Below are 22,268 nucleotides of genomic sequence, written 5' to 3'. Positions count from 1 at the left end.
GCAGCATGCCCTGGACCTTTAGGAAAGTCTGTACCCTTTGACTCAGTAATCCCAAGTACTGAAATCAGAAATACTTCGAGATTAAGAAAATATTGATGAAAAGCAGATATTCAACAGTGCAAAATTTCCGGTTCTCCCCAAATTTAGCTATATAAATTCAGTGCAATTCCAATAAGCAAAATATTCCAACAGGACATTCAGTGGAATTTGCCAGGACAAGAACACTTTGAAAAATGAGAACAAGGAGGGGAAACATCGCCCACCAGCTATCATATACCCTATAGAGCTACAACCATTTCCAAAGTCTAGAAATGACACGTGAACAGACTAGGCGCGTCCACAAGCAGACACACACACACACACACACATTAAAGAAAAAGGCAACAATTTAGGGAATGATGGAAGATCAGTATGGGACAACTGGCTCTCTCCATATTGGAAAAATAAAGCTAGATACAGAACTTGATCTTTAAAATGTAAATGCATTACAAGGACACAGAGAAGCCTCTGTTCTTGACTCTGGGGTGTGGAATATGCACACCACAAAGCATGGAAGGCGAAGGCGGCTTGGTGGGTGCAGTGGCCAGCAGCCGACAAACACACTGCTCAAGAGGTCCGACACCACACTGCAATGTGTGTGAAGGAATCAGTGTGCAGCCGCAAGCCAACATTCCAGAGGAGGGGCTGCCAAGACGGGAGCTGGCCTCCGCAGCACAGCCTCCGGGCATATTTGCATTCTGCGCATGGGTCAAGAGACTGGGAATCTGGAGTCTTCCCAGACAGTGAGCCATTGCTGAGGGACGGAGGAAGCTGCAGAGCTTTTGGGCAAGAGAAAGAAACTTGAGAGGCCAAGATTCCAGAAGAGAGAGGTAAAGAACTAAAATGAACAAATGCCCAAAATGCCCAGTCCTTCCCTTAAGACATTTGCCAAATTCTGAAGGTAAGAGAGATGGGATTTTAAAAACTCACACTGAAAACCAAAGAGGAGTCTTGCACAGTCTCAGATGCTAAGGAACAAAGATTTGAGTTCAGGGTCCTCCAGGAGGAGGATACCCAGTGATCACATCAGGCTCTGGCTGAAAGCCCAGGAAGGTACAAAACCTAAGAGCAGGGTAGAGCCATAGCTCAGATGAGCCTTATGAAAACTACAACCTGCCCTCACTTGGCTTAATTCGGATTTCAGTCTGGCTGCCTGGGAGAGAAAATGGAAGCCATCTGGAGCCTCTACACTCTTTTATTTTTATTTTTTCAAACTCTGTACTCTACATTCTTTTAATAGGCAATGTGTGACATCCAATCAAAACTTAGAAGGTGTAAAATAAAAAAGGACTCTGATTAAAAACAAAGAGGAAAAATAAAATATAAACACATGAGAAAAAAAAAGAGACACATACCTACACATGATCCAGATCTAGGCATTATTAAACGAGGACTTTAGAACAATCCTGACTAATATATTCAAAATAAGAGCAAAAGGACAGACAATATAAATGGAAAATGGATAATTTTGCCAGAGGACTGGAAACTATAACAAATAATCAAAGGGAAATGCTAGATCTGGAAAACAAAATAACTAAAATTAGGAACTCAAGAGATTAGACACAGTTGAAGACAGTGTTAGTAAACTGGAGGATAGGTAATAGAAATATAGAAAATTTAAAACAGATAAGAAGAATGGAAAATATAGACATGAGAGCCAGAAAAGTATAGGACACACTGAAATGGTCAAACATACCTGTAACTGGAATCTAGGAGAAGAAATGGAATGGGGGTGCTGTGTTGAATGGAAATTCCTGTGTTGAAATCCTAACCCCTAAAGTGATGGTGTTAGGAAGTGGGGCCTTTAGAAGGTGACTAGGTCATGAGTGTGGAGCCTCACAAATGGGATCAGTGCCCTTGCGAAAGAAATGCCAGAGACACCCCTCAGCCCCTCCACCACATGAGAACAGGGCAAGAAGGCGTCTAGGAGCCAGAAAGCAGATCCTCAGCCAATGTGCCTTGCTCTTGAGCTTCCCAGCCTCCAGAACCATGAAAAATAAATTCTGTTATTCATAAGCCACCTGGTTTGTGATATTTTTGTTATAGCAGCTGGAATGGACCAAGACAGGGGAGAAGCAGTATTTACAAAACTAATGACCACGGATTGTCCAAAGCTGCTGAAGCACATTGACCCACAGGTTCAAGAAACTCTACAAACACAAAGCAAGACAAACAAGAAAGCCACACAAGGCACAGCACTACAACAACGCTAGGACCAAGGATGAAGAGATAAAGCTTAAAGTCAGCCAGGAAAAAAAAAAGGCCGGGCGTGGTGGCTCACGCTTATAATCCCAGCACTTTGGGAGGCCAAGGCGGGTGGATCACAAGGTCAGGAGATTGAGACCACAGTGAAACCCCATCTCTACTAAAAATACAAAAAATTAGCCAGGCATGGTGCAGGCGCCTGTAGTCCCAGCTACTCGGAGAAGCTTAGTCAGGAGAATGGCATGAACCTGGGAGGCAGAGCTTGCAGTGAGCCGAGATTGTGCCACTGCACTCCAGCCTGGGTGACAGAGCGAGACTCCATCTCAAAAAAAAAAAAAAAAAGAAATTGACAACTGACTTCTCAACAGAAATAATAGAAACCAAAAGACAAGGTTGCAAGGTTTCAACATGATCATGAAAGAGGTCATAGTAATCATTTACATTCGATTGTCAACGATACATGTTGTCATTGCTAGGGTAATCATTTAGAAAGTAGAAAACTAATGTATAACTAACAAGTTAATAGAAAAATACCCAAAAATTAAAATTTATTTTATGAATCTAATAGAAGGCAATGAAGGAGAAAAACAGAATATGAAAAGATAACATCAAGTGGAAAAGAAAGAGTTAAGATTGCAGATAAAAGGTCAACTCAGTATGAACTAAATACAACAAGTAAAACATTAAAAATTGTCAGACCAGATTTTTTTAAAATTATATTCTGTTAATGACTCTACATACAAAGACACAGAGAAGTTCAAAATAGAAGGATGAAAATTTGTGCTTGCTCTATCAGCCACTGAGGAGGAGAAAATATATATCGTACACATTATTTTGTTTATTTATTTTGAGACCAGGTCTCCTGTCTCTGAGACTAGAGTTCAGTGGCATGATCTTAGCTCACTACAGCCTTGACATCCTAGGCGTAAGCAATCCTCCTGCCTCAACTTCTCGAGGACCTGGGACTATAGGCACATGCCACCATACCTGGCTAATTTTTTTATTTTTTATTTTGTAGGGATGGGGTCTCACTATGTTAGCCAGGCTGGTCTTGAGTTCCTGGGCTCAAATGATCCTCCTATCTCAACACCCCAAAGTGCTGGGTTTCTAGGTGTGAGCCACCACGCCCAGCCTCATACATATTCTTTTAAAGTGCACACAGAATGTGTGCTAAAATTTGCCATATGTTGGTCATAAAGCAAACTTCCACAAATATCCATCTTAAATTCAAGTTATAAGGTAGATGTTCTCTGATCACAATAGAATTATGCTATACACCAATACCCTAAAAAAAAAAAATCACCTACAAAACAGTCCAATTGCTTGGACCCTAAGCAATGCAATTTAAAAAACCCATGGGTCAAAGAAATCATCACGCTGGATATTAGAAAATATTTTGAATGAGTGATAATGAAGATACATGTCAAAGCTGTGGCAAAGGTCCTGCGGAACTTAGCTAAAGCAGGACTGACGAGGAAATGCACAGCCTTAAAGGCATGGGGATGAGGAGGGCGGCCCCACGTCATCCCCAGTTTGGTTCAGACCCCAGTGTCCCCGAGGGAGCTGTGGTTGGCTTGGGAAGACTTTCGAGTGGTCACAAAGGCTTGCCTTGGGAGGGACCTGAGGTTCCGCTCTTGCGAATCTGCTAAATCAGTTACCACGTGGGTCTGCTTTTCACATCCAGAACGTGGCTGCTAAATGTTCTCTCCTGTTTTTTCATTATTATGGGAGTGTTTAGGTCTTTTTTTAGTTTACCTTTACCTTTATTTTAGTGGCATTTCAGGAGGGAGAGATGATAAATGGATGAATACCAAAAATAGGACATTGAAAACAATAAATCAAACACAGAAGGGTAAACTTTTATAATTCTATTTACAGAACTGCTAAAACAGGCAAGAATCAGCAGAACAAGCACATTACTTAGTAATATACAGCTAAATTTTAAAAACAGCTAAGAGAGTTGAAAAAAATTGGGTATGAGGAACAAAGGCTGCTGATTTTCTAAACAAATTTTATAAAATTTTTTATTGTTCTACACTGTGCCCATACTTAACCTAAAAAGAATCATTTTAAAAATCATAACCAAACAGTTGAGGTAACATAAATAGAAATTCCTCATTTTGGTTGACAAATACTGGTATGTGTGAATTCAAAACTCAGTTTGCTCATTAAAATTAGTATTTCCTGCCCAGGTTGGGCATGGTAGCTCATGCCTGTAATCCCAGCACTTTGGAAGGCTGAGGTGGGTGGATTGCAAGGTCAGGAGTTCGAGACCAGCATGACCAAGATGGTGAAACCCCCCTCTCTACTAAAAATACAAAAATTAGCTGGGCACGGTCGCGGGTGCCTATAATCCCAGCTACTTGGGAGGCTGAAGCAGGAGAATTGCTTGAACCTGGGAAGCAGAGGTTGCAGTGAGCTGAGATCGCACCACTGCACTCCAGCCTGGGTGACAGAGTGAGACTCTGTCTCAAAAAGTAAATAAATAAATAAATAAATAAATAAATAAATAAATAAATAAAATATCAATAATATTTCCCAACAGAGAGCAAAAGGGCTGAATGGAGGCTTCTACTTCTGCAGTATGGTGGGTGAGACACCCTCCATTATAAAGCACCTAGAAATTCAGGATAAATAACAAACATCAGAAGAAAATAAGAGGACTCCTCAGAAGGAAAGAAAAAAGAGGAAGAAGGAGAAGAAATTAAGGTGGCGACAAAGCAACTGACATTTGGTAATACCAGAAACCCAAAGAATTTGATTTCACCTGCTGTTGGTGGAATGGGAAACAGGACCTCAAAGACACATGAAGTGGGAATAGAACCAAGTCACCACAATCCGTCAAAGCTACAACCTCTGTGAAATGGAAGACTGGGTAAAAAAAGGGACACAGGGGAATTAATCTGAATGACAGCCAACTCTAGGTGGCTAAAAAGCAGTGTTACTGAGAATTTAAGGCCAGAGGCCTGTCCTCATAAAGTTTGGGTTTCAAATTTACAACACCTGCATGATCAGTGAAATCCAAATTTGAGAAGTAGCTCAGTGTAGTTCTCAGGAGTTAGCACTCAAAGCACCCAACAAAGCACATACAAATCCTCCCAGGAGAAGGTTTCCTTTCCCACAGCCCCAAGATTCCCAAAGATGAACATCTGTCAAATGTTAGCTCACAATGAAATATTACCAAACACTTGGAGAAGCAATTCACCATAAGCAAGAGTCACCAAAAAAGGAGGGAAGAGAAAAAGGAAAGGGAAGGGAAGGAAGAAGGGAAGGAGAGGGGAGGGAGAGGGGAGGGAGAGGGGAGGGAGAGGGGAGGGAGAGGGGAGGGAGAGGGGAGGGAAAGCGGAAGGAAGGGAGAAGAAAGAAAGAGGGAAGAGAGGGATTAGATCCTCAATGACTTCAGATATTAAAATTGTCAAATACAGATTATAAAAATAAGTTGGCTTAAATGCTCTAAGAAACAAGCAGAAATGAAAAACAATGGGGTAAAATACGAGAAAGAACCATGCAGAACTTCTAGAAATAAAATGTAATTATTTAAAACTGAAAGCTTAGCAGACAGGCTAATCAGCAAATTAAATGGAGCTCAACACAGAATTAATGAACTGGAAAATATGTCAGAAAAATATTACCCAAAATGACCCCAGAAAGAAAAAAAGATGAAAATATAAAACCTAAGTTCAGAGTCATGTAATAAGGAGGAATTCATTAATTTATCCTGACAGGTATTTTAACACATTTCTCACTAATTGGTAGATCAAGCAGATATATAATTAGTAAGAGCATAGCATGAGTAACACAATAATCATGAATTAATGGACATATGTGCCTCTTGCAGAAAATTAGAGCAACATTCTTTTCCACCACATATGAATATTTACAATATTCTACCATGTACTAGACCATAAAGCAACTTCCCAGTGCTTTCAAAGACCTGTATCAAATAAACCATGCAATTTGAACACAATTAGACTAAAAATTAATTTAAAAATAATTAAAAACCCGTATGTTTAGAAATTTAAAAAATAAACTTATAAATAACAAACCAAAGGGAAATTATGATGAAAATATAAAAATACTTACTAAATGGAAATGAAAACACTACTAGCAAAACATGGAGTTTTCATGTCCAGCCATGATGGAGTCCCAGGGACCAGACTTAACCTCTCACTGTAAACAATAACTAGCAAAGAAGACAAAATATACAGAAATAACTGTGCTCAAACGTCAGACAATAGGCAGTGCAGGACTGTGATCCCCGAGAGAAGGGGCACATACTAGGTGAGCCCTACGGTCACTCCAAATCTGCCTGGAGGCAGGCACAGCGAGGTAGGACCCAAGCACCTTGGCAGCTTAGACAGGTTGAAAAGATGGCGGTCAGAGCTTGGGTGGGCGGAGGCAGCTGGAGGTTGTGAGTTAGAGTTCTGGAAGAAAGGAGCTGCTCAGTAGAAGTTCAGAAATTTACACAGGGGTACCCTTAAGTCTTTTCAGAGTACTAGTCCATTCCCAGATGATCCAGACACAAAAAGACTGGGCCGTTGTAAGCTGAACGATTCCCAAAACTCACACAAAGTAAGGAGACATCTGTGATCCAGTCAGCCAGAATAGGGAGTCCTCTTTAGCCTCCATTCCAGATATTCCGTGGAGACCCTGGAGAAGTCATGCCCTAGGTGGGGGACTAACCTATTCCTGCAAGTGGTCTACTCCAGACCAACTCTAGAAAAGTTTAAGAACAGGCCTTGACTGATCAAACTGGTCTTCAAGTAAGTTAAGCACCTGCCAAGACAAAGCCCAACATGCACTAAAGCAAGAAATATAAGTCAGACACTCTAAAATATAAAAATCATGTCTAGCATCCAATCAAAAATTACTAGATCTGCTAAGAACCAGGAAAATGTGATGCATAACTACGGAGAAAAAGTAAGCAATAGAAACACGAATTTTCCTACAATTATTAAAGAAATTGATCCAATAGTTAAAAAATCTACCCACACAAAAAGGTAGCAGGTTCAGACACCTTATAGGTGAGTTCCACCAGACCTTTTTTTAAAACATAATATCAATCCTATACAAACCCTTTATGAGGATGGAGGAAAGAGAGGGAAAGACCCAAAGAATATAAAGTCATCCCTCAGTATCCGTAGGAGATTAGTTCCAGGACCCCCCACAGACGCCAAATCCACAGATGCTCAAGTCCCTCATACGAGCTAGTGTGGTATTTGCATTTGACCTACACATCCTCATATACATACATATACACACACACATATATACACACAGATGTATACACACATATAGACACACATATACACATATATATACATATATATACACACACACACATAGAGAGAGAGAGAGAGAGAGACAGAGTTTTGCTCTTGTTGCTCAGGCTGGAGTGCAATGGTACGATCTTGGCTCACTGCAACCTCCGCCTCCCGGGTTCAAGTGATTCTCCTGCCCCAGCTTCCCTAGCATGTACCACCAGGCATGCACCACCGCACCCAACTAATTTTTTATTTTTAGTAGAGATGGGGTTTCTCCATGTTGGTCAGGCTGGTCTTGAATTCCTGACCTCAGGTGATCTGCCTGCCCTGGCCTCCCAAAGTGCTGGGATTACAGGCGTGAGCCACTACGCCCAGCCCCTTCCATATATTTTAAATCATCTCAAGATTAGTTATAATACCAAATACAATGTGAATGCTATGTATTAATAAATAGTTACTATACTGTATTGTCCAGGTAATAGTGACAGGGGAAAAAAACGTTTGTACATGTTCAGTATAGACAAATCATTCTTTTCTTCCAAAAATTTTGATCTGGTTGAATTCACAGATGCAGAACCCACAGATATAGAGAGCCAACTGTACTCCTAGCTCATTCATTGATGTTAATAGAATTTTAGCATCAAAGTAAACAAGAAAAATTTGAGAAAGATTATAGACCAATTTTACTGATGAACATAGGTAGGAAAGTCTGAAAAATTAGCAAGAAAATACAGTAACAAATAAAAAGGGCAATGTAGGTAAGCATATGCCAGGAATACCAGTATAGCTTGACATTAGGATAGCTGTTATTATAATTTTCAAATTAAAGAAGAAAGAATACGAGGCCCTCAATAGATACTAAAAAAGCGTTCCATAATTTTCAAGACTCATTTGTGATAAAATTCTAAGCAATATTAGAATAAAAGAAAACTTTTTTAACCTCATAATACTTATCTAATAAAAACCTACCCAAACATCGCACTTAATGGTAAAATGATTGCTTTATGACCAGCATATGGCAAATTTTAGCACACATTCTGTGTGCACTTTAAAAGAATATGTATGAGGCTGGGCATGGTGGCTCACACCTGAAATCCCAGCACTTTGGGGAGTTGAGATAGGAGGATCATTTGAGCCCAGGAACTCAAGACCAGCCTGGCTAACATAGTGAGACCCCATCCCTACAAAATAAAAAATAAAAAAATTAGCCAGGTATGGTGGCATGTGCCTATAGTCCCAGGTCCTCGAGAAGCTGAGGCAGGAGGATTGCTTAAGCCTAGGATAGGAACATTTCCTTTAAATTCAGAAACAAGTCCAGGATGCTTGCTATCTCTACTTCTCGCTATTGTAGGAGAGGTTCTAGCCAGACCAGTAAGACAGGAAAATAACAAACAACATAATACGAATTTGAAAGGAAGAAACCTGCCGGGCGCGGTGGCTCACGCTTGTAATCCCAGCACTTTGGGAGGCTGAGATGGGCAGATCACGAGGTCAGGTGATCGAGACCATCCTGGCTAACACGGTGAAACCCCATCTCTACTAAAAAAAAAAACACAAAAAACTAGCCAGGTGAGGTGGCGGCGCCTGTAGTCCCAGCTACTCGGGAGGCTGAGGCAGGAGAATGGCGTGAACCCGGGAGGCAGAGCTTGCAGTGAGCTGAGATCCGGCCACTGCACTCCAGCCTGGGCGACAGAGTGAGACTCCGTCTCAAAAAAGAAAGAAAGAAAGAAAGAAACCAAACTGTCATTATTTGCAGACCGTTAGCTCATCTACACAGAAATCAAGAGAATCCAAAGAAAAATTATTTGAAGTAGGAAGGCTCACTAAGGTTGTAGAAATCAAGAACATTCTTATCTACCTGAGATAAAGAATTAAAACATATTTTAAGGTATCCTTTAAAATAATAACCCAATCTGGCACAGTGGCTCACACCTGTAGTCCCAGCTACCATGGAGGCTGAGGTAGAACGATCACTTGAGCCCAGGAATTCAAGATCAGCCTGAGCAACATAGCAAGACCCCCTCTAAAACAATTTCTTTTTTTAATTAGCCAGGAGTAGTGGTGACATCTGTAGCACCAGCTCCTTGGGAGACTGAGGCAGGAGGATGACTTCAGCTCAGAAGTTCGAGGCTGCAGTGAGCTATGATCACACCACTGCACCCCAGGCTGGGCAACAGAGCAAGACCTTCTCTCTAAAAAATAAACAAATAAATAAAATAATAACCCAAACTATAGAGTACCTAGGAATAAATGTCACTAACTTTTTTGTTGTTGTTTTTGAGATGGAGTCTCACACTGTCACCTGGGGTTGGAGTGCAGTGGCGCAATCTTGGCTCACTGCAACCTCCGCCTCCTGGGTTCAAGTGATTCTCCTGCCTCAGCTTCCCGAATAGTTAGGATTACAGGCATCCACCACGATCCCCGGCTAATTTTTTGTATTTTTAGTAGAGATGGGGTTTCACTCTGTTGGCCAGACTGGTCTCGAACTCCTGACCTGGTCATCTGGCTGCCTCGGCCTCCCAAAGTGCTGGGATTACAGGCATGAGCCACCGTGCCCAGCCGTCACTAGCTTTTTTAAAGAAAATTGTAGAACTCTACTAGAAACATTGCAGAAAATCTAAATAAATGGAGAACCATAACTTATTCATGGAAATCTCAATATCTTGAAAACATTTAATTTTACCCAAATTGATTTGAAAACTCAATGACGTTTCATATGAAAACTCAAGTGTTTTTGTGAATCATGACAAGTTGCTTCTAAAAATGTATATGGTAGAGTAAGATGTTAAGAATATCAATAACAAGTCTGAAGAAAGAAAAAAAAGAAGACCAGAGGGCAGGAGGCAACATGCCCTGTGATCCTGAGCCTGAGTAGAAAGCCCTGGCATGAAGTCGGGCTGTACTGGGACAGGAAGAGGCCACCACAAGCGCAACAGAAGGGACGCCAGGAACAGACCTGCGGAAGCACAGCCCTTCGACATCTGGGAAAGGTGGTTTTACAGAGCAAGGGGGAGAGGACGGACAACCAAACCAGCGATGGAAGGAACACTGGTTGGCAACATGGAAAATATACCATTAGATCCCTTTACATGTCAAATAAATTCCATGTGGATTAAAGACCTGTATGTTAACAACAAATGTTGTGGAAGAAAACAAAGAAGAGTTTTATCTTCATACTACCCCTAGGGAAAGATTTTTTTTTTTTTTTTTTTTTTTTTTGAGACAGTCTTGCTCTGTTGCCCAGGCTGGAGTGTGGTGGTGCAATCTCGGCTCCCTGCAACCTCTGCCACCAGGATTCAAGAGAAATACCTAATGTAAATGACGAGTTGATGGGTGCAGCCAACCAACATGGCACATGTACACCGATGGAATGAACTTGCACGTTGTGCACATGTGCCCTAGAACTTAAAGCATTAAAAAAAAAAAAAAAAAAAAGTTTCTTGTGCCTCAGCCATCCAAGTAACTGGGATTACAGGCATACACCACCACACCTATTTTTATTTTTATTTTTCATATTTTTGGTAGAGATAGGGTTTCGCCACATTGGCCAGGTTAATCTCAAGCTCCTGGCCTCAAGTGATCCACCCACCTCAGCCTCCCAAAGCACTGGGATTACAGGTAGGTGTGAGCCACCGTGCCCAGCCGAAAGGATTTCTTTACCCACAGAAAACACCAAAAGGAAGGTCTGGGTATCAAAGCATATCACTAAAACGGTGATGAGAACCCCACCCACCTGGAGAAGGTATCTGCGACACATACAATCCAATGAAGGATTTGTATGCAGAATATATAGATGACAGAGAAAAATAAAAATTTCAAACATCACAAAAGAAAATGGGCAAAAAGATACGAACTGGCAATCTACATGAAAAGATACTCAACCACGATAGTAATTCGGAAACCATATTTTCAAACTGTATCCACCAGATCACAACATTTACAAGTGGGGCACACCAAGTGCTGTCAGGAGGAGGCCACAGGAGCTTTAAAGCTCACCCTGGAAGTGAACAGGTGCCACCACTTTGAAAATAACATGGTAACATCTGGAGGGCTGCAGACCATGTGCCCCAGCAACTCTGCAAGTAGATGTTGTACATATTCATAGGGAGAAATACACCCAAATACGGCATGATTTATCAATGCAAAAAGAATGGAGACAGCCCAAACGCCCAGCATCCAAGATGCAAACGAATGCAGAGTCGGCTGCAGCCCTCTCAAAGTTTCAAACACACAAGCAGCACTCCACAGACTTGGGGTGGACGATGACACTCCAGGAGCGATCAGCACCAAATTCACAGTTATGGGCATGGAGGGGGTCTAAGGGCCTGGACGCCACCAAGCCACTCAGTGTGCCATGGTGACATGGAGGGACCTCCCTCCCGCCAGGCCCCATCTGTCCCTCTTCTTCCCCAGGGTGAGGTGGGTCGGCCGAGATGCCAGGTGGCCGTGAGCCCTCTGCCAGTGCTGCCCTTGGGGAGCAGGTTGGAAATGCCTTGTTTTGAAAGCTGATGGGCATGCGGCCGTTAGTTGTAATATTATTCCGTATTCTTTGTTGTATATTTTTGCTACCACATGACACAATTTTTAAAGATGTAACTATTGGCTGATTGCAGTGGCTTATGCCTGTAATCCCAGCACTTTGGGAGGCCAAGGCGGGCAGATCACTTGAGGTCAGGAGTTCGTGACCACCCTGGCTAACATGGTGAAACCCCATCTCTACTAAAAATACAAAAATTAGCCGGGCATGGTGGCAGGCACCTGCAATCCCAGCTACTTGAGAGACTGAGGCAGGAGAATCACTTGAACCCAGGAAGCAGAGGTTACAGTGGGTAGAGATTGTGCCACTGCACTCTAGCCTGGGCAACAGAGTGAGATTCCATCTCAAAAAGAAAAAAAAAAAAAAGGAAAAAGAAAAGAAAAGAAAGGTAACTATCTTAAGAAGTTGTTCTGTCAGCCAATCTGAGAGGGAGCCAGGCGGCAAGGGTTGTCAGAGCCTGTGGGCGTGGCTGATGGCAGAATGCAGAGCTGAGGATGGGGGTCTGACGCAGCTGAACCCCTGAGAAGGCAGTGAGCTGCGGGTCACAGTGCCGGACACAGCACATGCCAGAGCCCAGGAGAAAGGGTGAGCTCCCCTCAAAGACAGAGAGGGGCAGCCTCTGGGACAGGCGGGGCAGGAAGTCATCAGAGACAAGAAGCATGAACTGGTCCTGTGGGGTGAGGTCACACTGGCTGGAGTGGCCAGAGATGAGGGCACAGGCTCAAGGGTGGCAGGGAGGAAGCCAGAGGGGCTGGGATGACTGCCTGGAGGAAAAGAAGAGGCTGAGAAGCTGCTGGTGGCAGGGTGGGGTCTGCGCTGGGGACACAGAGGCAACACCATGGGTGTCTGAGGGTCTGACTAGACCCAGGATGCATCCACAGGAAGTGGGCAGAGAAGATGGCCCATGGGCAGGAGAGGGAAAGAGGGCTGGGGGATGGTGGCCATTCATGTGTGTGTGGCCAGCCGGCTGTGGTGACTCCCGGAAAGGGAGACCATGAGCCCTGAGCCAGGGGCCCTGGGACAGAGGGGAGGGGAACAGAATCCATTCACTTGGTAAAAACACGTGCAGAAGACCCGCCGGGCCACACCGGGCCATGCCCCGCAAGTCAATGCAGGCACAGAGGGCAGGGTGGCCCTGGAGGAACTCCCCTGTTACTTTGGGGTTCTGGGCACATTTCAAGTTCCCGCCTCACCCTGGGGTGGGGGCATCGGCAGAAAAAGCCAAGTCCCTGTGGAAGGGGGTATGGGGGTGGCGCTAAGGCAGACAACAAAGTGTGTCTCCGCTTAAGAAGCATCCAGGAAAGACCAGGCATGGGGTGATGGTGAGGGGTAGACACAGGCCTGGCACAGGCACTCCCTGCCCAGCTGCTGGGGAGACCCACACTGCAAAGCATTGCACAGGTGTCCACATGGAGCCCAGACAGCCTTCACCTCTGGGTCTGCCTTCACCTCAGGATCTACCTTCACCTTGGGGATCTGCCTTCACCTTGGGGATCCACCTTGGGAATCTACCTTTACCTGGGGATCCACCTTCACCTCAGGGATCTGCCTTCACCTCAGGATCCGCCTTCACCTTGGGGATCCGCCTTCACCTCAGGGATCTGCCTTCACCTCAGGATCCGCCTTCACCTTGGGGATCCGCCTTCACCTCAGGGATCTGCCTTCACCTCGGGATCCGCCTTCACCTCAGGATCCACCTTCACCTGGGGATCTACCTTCATCTCGGGGATCTACCTTCACCTCAGGATCCGCCTTCATCTCAGGGATCTGCCTTCACCTCAGGATCTGCCTTCATCTCAGGGATCTGCCTTCACCTCAGGGATCCACCTTCACCTCAGAGATCTGCCTTCACCTTGGGGATCCACCTTGGGAATCCACCTTTACCTGGGGATCCACCTTCACCTGGGGATCTACCTTCATCTCGGGGATCTACCTTCACCTCAGGATCCACCTTCACCTGGGGATCTACCTTCATCTCGGGGATCTACCTTCACCTCAGGATCCACCTTCATCTCAGGGATCTGCCTTCACCTCAGGATCTGCCTTCACCTCAGGGATCTGCCTTCACCTCGGGATCCACCTTCACCTCAGGGATCTGCCTTCACCTCAGGATCCGCCTTCACCTCAGGATCCACCTTCACCTGGGGATCCACCTTCATCTCAGGGATCCACCTTCACCTCCTGGATCAGCCTTCACCTCAGGATCCACCTTCACCTCGAGATCCACCTTCATCTCAGAGATCTGCCTTCACCTGGGGGATCCACCTTCATCTCAGGGATCCACCTTTCACCTCAGGGATCCACCTTCAACTGGGGATCCATCTTCACCTCAGGGATCTGCCTTCACCTCAGGATCCACCTTCACCTCAGGGATCCACCTTCACCTGGGGATCTACCTTCACCTCAGGGATCCACCTTCACCTCTGGGATCAGCCTTCACCTCAGGATCCACCTTCACCTCGAGATCCACCTTCACCTGGGGATCCACCTTCACCTCAGAGATCTGCCTTCACCTTGGGGATCCACCTTCATCTCAGGGATCCACCTTTCACCTCAGGGATCCACCTTCAACTGGGGATCCATCTTCACCTCAGGGATCTGCCTTCACCTCAGGATCCACCTTCACCTCAGGGATCCACCTTCACTTCAGGATCCACCTTCACCTGGGGATCTACCTTCACCTCAGGGATCCACCTTCACCTCCGGGATCAGCCTTCACCTCTGGATCCACCTTCACCTCAAGATCCACCTTCACCTCAAGGATCAACCTTCACCTTGGGGATCCTCCTTCACGTCAGGGATCCACCTGCTCCCAGTTAGACCAGTGGCCCACCATGTGCACACCCAGCAGGGCCAGCCCAGAACAAAGCATTGGCATGGGCCACTTCCTGAAACACTGATCCTTCTTGAAGAGTTTGAGAAAAAAACCACAGCGAGTTTTTCTTAGAATTACAACCAATGGTCATAGAGGAGTGTCCTGTCCACCCCTGGAGAGTAAGGAGCCCCAGGTCCGATGACTGCCAGGCACACTGGTCACTCTGAGACCCCATGAGATAGGGCCAGAGCCCACCAGAGAGCTCACAACTGCAAAGGGCATGGGAGAGGCATCTCCTGGGACCTCAGCCCCGAGTGCCACTTGCAGAGGGCAGGGAAGGGGCAGGGGGCTCAGGCTCAGGAACTCAAGCACCCGGTGGAAGGCAGAGGTGAGAAGTGAGGGTAACATGGAAGCCTGTACCCCTAGTCTTGCCACCCACCCTCTGAGAGTGGTCACTGCCAGAGCCCCCGGGTGAGCACCTGCATGGCTTTCTCCATAGCAGGAGTGAAGCCTTTCGTGAGATGGAGAAGGCAGCACCCCTCACTCTGATATGCAGGGGCAGCTTGGCAGCCAGCCCCACCCCTTCACCTAAGCCAGGGCCTGCTATGGACACCCCACCCCAGCTCTGGTCAGAACCACTCTGGGGTGAGCAGCAGCAGCCCTGCCGCTCCCACCAATAGCCTCCCTAACGCGTGATGGGCCAACTAAGGCCTTCCCTGGGCGTGAGAACAGAGTGTCAAAGGGAAGGACCAGAGCTGCCAGCAGAAAACAGGCCCCGTGGGAAGGACAGGCAAAGCATGGAACAGACACGAAACAACCGAGCACAACCTCTGTCCACACACCTGGGAGATTCAAGAAGATGCTCATTTTCAAAACAAGGGCAGAAAGCTATGAGGCAGAACAGTTAGAAAAGCGAAGATTTTAGAGATGAAAAATGTAAGAGCTGAAGTTCAAGATTCAAAAAAAACCTCTAGAAAAGGCAGTCAAAGGACTTTAGAATGTAAACAAAGAGACAGAATATACAAGAGAAAAGCAACCAAACAGATCAACCCATGAATTCAGGGTAAAAGAAAAAAATGAAAGGGAGGAAATTACAAACAAATAGAATAAGAGACCCTGACTTCTGTGTAAAGGGTCCACCAAGTTCCAATAAATGTGAACCCCACCCTTACACCCATCCACATGGAGTTAGAACACCAAGGAAAAGACAGGATCCTAAAAGCTTCCAGGGAGAAAAGATGAGTTGCCAACAAAGTCTGCTCATAAGTGACCTGATGCAGAAAGCCACAGTGACCCTGTCCTCAGAGTTCCCAGGAAAACTACTTAGGAACAGAAGCACCCCAGACACTACCACCCAGAGCAAGGACACAGCAAAAACATACTCACACACCAAAGACTCATGCACCCTTTCAAGGAAGTCACACAAGGATGTGTTCCAGCAAAACAAGACAGGAAACCAAGAAACAAGCAGCTCTAGGGTCCAAGAAACAGAGACTCCAATCCTGGAGACATGGCAAGCAGCTGCCAGAGGCCACTTGTTGAGGTGCCATAAAGGGGAAAAAACCCATTCAAGAAAATAAAAAGCCTGGGCGCAGTGGCTCATGCCTACAATCCCAGCACTTTGTGGCGTCAAGGCAGGACTCATGCCTACAATCCCGGGACTTTGTGGCGTCAAGGCAGGACTCATGCCTGCAATCCCGGGACTTTGTGGAGTCAAAGCAGGAGGATTGCTTAAGCCTAGGAGTTCAGCACTTGCCTGGGCAATATGGCAAAACCCCATCTCTACAAAAAATTAGCCAGGCATGGTGATACATGCCCATAGTCCCAGCTACTCAGGAGGCTGAGATAGGAGGATCACTTGAACCCAAGGAGGTTGAGGCTGCAGGGAGCTGTGACTGCACCACTGCACTTCAACCTGGGTGACAGAGTGAGACCCTGTCTCTAAAATAAAATAAAATAAAATAAAATAAAGATAACCAAGAGCTGGAGAAAATAAAACACCAACCAAGAACATCTTGCCTAAGTACAGAGCTGATGCAAAAGGTGTGGGGCCGTAAGCGTGCTCCTCTGGTCTGCACCTGGCCCACTGCAGCCACTGCTTGTCCTAGAGCTGCAGCCCTCCCAGGCCCCAAGGACCTACACCCATGGTGGGGCCCCAGGCCCAGAAGCAGGAGGAGAGTGGGGACCAGATGACACCAAGAACTGAGTACAACTCCGCCCCAGCCCCACAGCAGCCCCTCAGGAGTCACACCGACCCAGGACCTTGAGCACTGACAGCCCAGCCCAGCCCTGTCCTGCACCATCCTGGCTTGAGCTGATGACAGATGGAGAAGGAAACTGAGGCCCATCTGAGGGTTCCTGGCAGGGCTGAGGTGGGGGCAGGAACCCCTTGAGGGTACTCCTGGCACTACTAGCCTCAGGGAGGGGGCCCTGCAGGAGCAGTCGAGGGCCATGCCTGTCCCCAGAGCTGCATTTCAGGAGCCCCATGGGAGGCCCAGAGGATAGGGGATGCCTGTCAGTCCTCAGCCAGGCTCGCTCAGGAATCTGTAGGCCCCGAAAAGGAGACCCTGAGACCCAAGTACACCCCAACCCCTGAGAGGGTGGCCAAAGCTCACCCTGGACTCTACCAGGAAATGCAATACCTGGGCTAAAACAACCAGCTCAGCCATGGAAGAGCACTGAGTCCTCACTCTGTGTGAGGCACCGTGCTGGCGCCCATGGGGGTGGGAGAAGTCAGGGACAATGGGGGTGGAGGGAAAAGTAGGGGAACAAGCAGAAAGTACTAAAGGAGCTACCGTCCTCGGAGTCCCAGGTCCTCTCTTTACAAGCCACGTGGGCTTCTCAGGAGCCTCAGTCTCCACACCTGGAAAATGGAAACAGCACCACCTGGCTCAGTGGGGTCGGAGCCAAGTGGTGCTGTTCTCATTGTTCCGGTGTGGAGTGGCATGGGATAAAGGGAAGCACATGAGGTGCACAGTGGAGGCTACACCCAATCAGTGTTCCCCGTCTTCTTCCCCAACCCTGGAAACCTATGGTTGTGGAGGGGGTGCCAATCTGAGGGGTAGGGGTGACAGCAGGCATCACGGCAGAGGCAGCATTTGAGAGGGGCCTAAAACCTAATGTGGAGGTTGAGTAGAAAGTATTCAAGAGAAGAAACCCAGGCAAGAACAAAGACAGGGACGAGGGATGCAGAGACTCTGTGTGTGTGTGTGTGTGTGTGTGTGTGTGTGTGTGTGTGTGTGTCTGTCTGTCTGCATGCATGTATGTGTGTATACAGCCATGCATGAGCATGTGTGTATGTCTGTGTGTGTTTGTGTATGAATGCATGTGTGAGTGTGTGAGTGTGCATGTGTGCATGAACATGTGTGTACGTATGAGTGTCTCTGTGTGTGAATGTATGTATGGGTGTGTGTGTGCATGTGTGTGTCTGTGTGTGCAATGTATGTGTACGTGTATGTGCATGTGTATCAGTGTGTGTTCGAGTGGATGCATGTGACTATGAGTGTGTGTGGCCAAGTGACTGCTCTGGCCCCCTCCAGGGTGCTGTGAGGAAGGGTGAGGAATAAGCGCCAGGATGCCTGGATAGCTGGGCACTGGCCTGCCCTCCCTAGACTCCAGGGCATCCTGAAATCTGGCAGGGATGGCAAGCAGGAGGGACCCCTAAAGGCCATCTGAATCCCCAGGCTCTGTGGCAGCCAGGGCTGGGCCTGCCCAGACCACAAGGCCTGGGATTAGGAGATTAAATCCAGGGTGAGGAGGCTTTAGAGAGGCAGCAGCCCCTCCTACTCAGATTCCAGCAACCCCAGCCTCTGAGTCCCACATCCAAGTCCCACATCCACATATCCGGATCAATCTCTACACTTCGCTAGGCCTGTAGGAGGCCGAAGCTGGCAGGATGGGCTGGTGAGGAGCAGGAGGTCAGGAGGCTCAGCCTCCACTGACTGCTGACCTTGACTGTGCCCTCTGCCCCACAGCACTACCAACTGCAGCACATGGGCCAAGCCCAGCCGGCTGTTCCCCGGGTTCTCGAGGCCCTGGGGGTGGGGGCACTGGGGTGGCGAGAGGCCAGCCAGGCTGAGGGTGGGGATCCCAGTGGGGCTCAGGAGCTAAAGAGCAAGCTGCCTTTGTCAGGTGGGGCCACTGTGCCCCTGTCTCTGCTCAGGTGCCATGCCAAAGGACTAGGATGCAAAGCTCTGGGATCCCAAATCCTCCTGTGGCAGGGATGGGCCTGTGGCCGGAGGCCACCACCTAAGGGGCAGAACCCAGCAAGGACACAGGCCCCACACTGCCTGGCTGTGTCCCTGGGTACCCTGGCCACCCATGGACAGGTTTGGGGCAGGGTGTAGCCCAGCCCCTCAGGGTTCTCAGAGATGCTCCTGGGCATGGAGTGTGTGATGGGCAGTGGGAGGTGACACCTTGAGCCCCTTTGGCCACCCATATTGGGGGTGGTGAGCCACATCTTTTGGGCCTAAGAACACTGAAAGTGGCAACGTCCTAGAGAGGTCCCTGGACTCTGCAGGCAGATGACCACACGCTCATCCTACCAATCACAGCCACCCAGGGACCCCGGCCCCACCACTCTCCACCCATGGTGGCAGCTCAGGCCCCTCCCAGCTCACTGATAGAGGGGCACGGATGGTCTCAGGCCTGACAGGATTGGCCAGCTGGGCATGTGCAGGGCTCAATCAATCATAATAGCCTAACGCTGGTAGCCCCTCCATAGACCCCAAACCAGTAGGACCAGGGCTCTGTTGGAACGTCTCCCCTCCTGCCCCCGTTAACCCAGCTCACCGGCTTTGGCTGACCCAGCTGAGTGGCCTGAAGAGATGCCCTCAGTCTCCTCCAGCGCCTCCTCCTGAGGCTACGTAGCCCACATCTCCCCCTCCACCCTCCACAAATCCCACAGGAGGACTGCCCTACCTTACTCCCAAAGGACATGGTGGGCCCAAGGTCAGCAGTCATGACATCAGTGAGGACTGCGGGGCACAGGCTGGGCGGCCGGGCAGTGGCCGCAGTTTAAATCCCAGTCCAGCCAAGCATCAGCCCTGGGCTTTGGGGCAGAACTCCAGACTCCACCTGTTTGTGACTGGCCAGCCGGAGCCCAGACGGGGCAGTCTGTGGGACATTCCAGTGGGGAAGGGAGAAAGGAGGCATCCAGGGGGACAGCATCTGGCTGGGAGCAGGGCTGGCACACAGCAGACATCTTGCAGACCCTCACCACAGGGACCTCCCTAGGTCTGGGCTGGGAACCCTGCCTTGACACTTGATTCCAGCCTCTGTCCACCCTGTGGACCTGCCCGGGGAGGACACCTGCAGATCCATCTGCAGCCGGAGTGAAGCTGTTCATCTGGGCCCTGCCTCGGATCCAGCGCCCTCTCGAGACTTCACCCCAGGTAAAGGCTGCCCTCCCCCGACCCCACGCTGGGCCCGTCAGCCAGCTGCCTTACAGCATCCCTCTGGTCCAGAGGGTTCCTGGGTCTTGACTCCAACTACCCCATCAACCAAACAAGGAACCCCTCTAAATAGACGGTGTGTGTTCAATGCAAGGGCAGACCTGAGCCCTGGCCCTGGCCCATCTCACACCCTGCACTGCAAGCTCCACACCTGCCCCACTCCTGACTGCCCCACTCCACAGCCTGGCTAAGGCTGGTGGCCAACCACACCTGCAAAATGGCCGCCGCAGGTGCAGCCCCAACCCCCACGTGGACCCCAGGGCTTCCCTTCAAACCCTCTGCTGCCTTCTCAGACCACAAGGGTGCTGGCATGGCTTCCCTGGCAAAGGCCCCGCCAGCCTGAGTGCGACAGGGTGTCCCGCAGAGCCGAGCGCGGTGTCGCGCTGTGCGTCCCCAGGGTGAGGCCAGTACCAGCCCTGCGCGGCAGGGGCCTCCCCGAACCGCCTCCTCTCCGCAGCCGCAAGATCCAATCCGCTTGCCCTGGCAGGCCTTTAATCCCAGCAATGCAGGCACCCCTTGGAAAGGGCCGCTGCTTGGGGAGGGGGTCCTCCAGTCTCTGGGGGAAAGTCCCTATTCCCGGGGACGTGGGCGCGCATCGGGTCCGCGCCAGGCGACGTCGCGCTCGCGCCCAGCAGGCCCCATGACTTGGCATTCCCTCCTTCCCCTCCCCCTCCCGCCCCTGCGGCCGGCAGTGGCCCCCCAACCCCACCTACTCGCGCCCAGCGTCCCGCTCCTGCGGACCCTCCCTCCCGGCGGGGATGCTGCCCGGCTCTTCCCCAGAGAGAGGGCTGGGCCGCTGGTTTGCGGGGAGTCGGTGTGAGGGGCAGCTTAAAGCGGGAGTGCGAAGGTCTTCGCGGCCACTGTTCCTTCGTGTCATCCGAGCCCGGGCGCCGGGGGCGCGCCACCACCCTAGACCCGGCGGCCCCGCAGCCCCTCCCTCGCCGCCGGGCCACACCTGTTACAGGGGCGCTGGCGGCTGAGACGCAGGCAGTGCTTGCCGGCAGCCCCTCCCAAGTGCTGGGTCTTTCTGGAAGGGAGCGGGGGTCTCTGGCGTGGGAGGGAGTGATGGACAGCCCGGCGGGGCAAGGAAGCGGGTGGCCAGGCCCCAGCGCCGCAGACCCCGCCCCGCCTGCCTGTTTTGCTCCAGGCTCCAGCATCCGCCCTCCCCCACCCCGGGGACCGAGCAGCTGCCCGCGCCCGGCAGCCCTGCGCGCTCTCCCCTCGGGCCGAAGCGCTGCAGCCGCGCACCCTCCCAGGTGCGGCATCCGCGTCCTCAGCCCCGCTCTCCATCCCTCCCCTCCCCCGCCGTCTGGGCGCAGCCCCTCCCGCAGCCCCGCAGGTGGCTCCTCTCCAGGAGAGCGGAACAGCCGGGGAAAGGCGGGGGTATCCCGATCCCGCCGGCCGGGTGAGCCCTCCAGAGGGCGACCCCCGCCCGCTGCAGCTGAGATCGCGGCAAAGGGACCTTTTCCAGCGGCACCTGAAGGGCGGACACCCCTGAATGTCCCCCATTGTTCTCTGCGGAGATGGAGGAAGGTCTGGAAGGGAAGGGGCCTCACAGTGCCCGCGCTTCGGGTCGCAACAAGGGCGCAGGGCCGGAGCTCCCCGTCCTGGGCGCAGTGGGTGCAGGTGCGGGCTGCGGGCACGGGCTGCGGGGCGCAGATGCGGAGCGAGGGGTGCGGGAGGCCGAGCGGGCGCCTGCCTTACCTCTCCGGCGTCACTGGCGGCGGCCCCGCATGGGCACTGGCATGGGCGCGGGCTCCGGAGCCGCGAGCTGCTGCCGCTCGCCGGCTGCTCTGAGCTGTGACGGCGCCGCCGCGTGACGGGCTGCGCGCCCCCGGCCCGGCCCGCCCAACGCCCCTCCCGAGGCGCTGGTTGGCTGCGCGCGGCGTCCGAGCTCCAGTCGCCAGCTGGTTTGTCGCGCGGGGAGAGGGACGGGCGACGCGGCCGCCGCGGGG

The 22,268-nt window shown here is 49.7% G+C and overlaps 1 protein-coding gene across 5 annotated transcripts in view; it reads right to left on the bottom strand.

Annotated features, from left to right (window-relative positions):
• Positions 1–22,204, bottom strand: part of KIF1A (kinesin family member 1A) — a 113,008-nt gene extending 90,804 nt beyond the window's left edge. For 3 of the 5 annotated variants that reach the window (XM_030916627.1, XM_030916628.1, XM_030916629.1), the window contains exon 1: positions 22,018–22,115. The gene's annotated coding sequence lies outside the window, so the exon portion shown is untranslated. Of the gene's footprint in view, positions 1–22,017 lie in introns of all 5 variants that reach the window. The other 2 variants (XM_010377021.2, XM_030916630.1) reach the window with 1 other exon arrangement.
• Between the last annotated feature and the right edge of the window lie 64 nt (positions 22,205–22,268).

Source organism: Rhinopithecus roxellana, chromosome 14 (genome assembly GCF_007565055.1).
Source record: "Rhinopithecus roxellana isolate Shanxi Qingling chromosome 14, ASM756505v1, whole genome shotgun sequence".
NCBI classification, from domain to species: domain Eukaryota; kingdom Metazoa; phylum Chordata; class Mammalia; order Primates; family Cercopithecidae; genus Rhinopithecus; species Rhinopithecus roxellana.
Note: the sequence above shows the minus strand (reverse complement) of the source record. Positions and strands in the feature narration are given on the sequence as shown.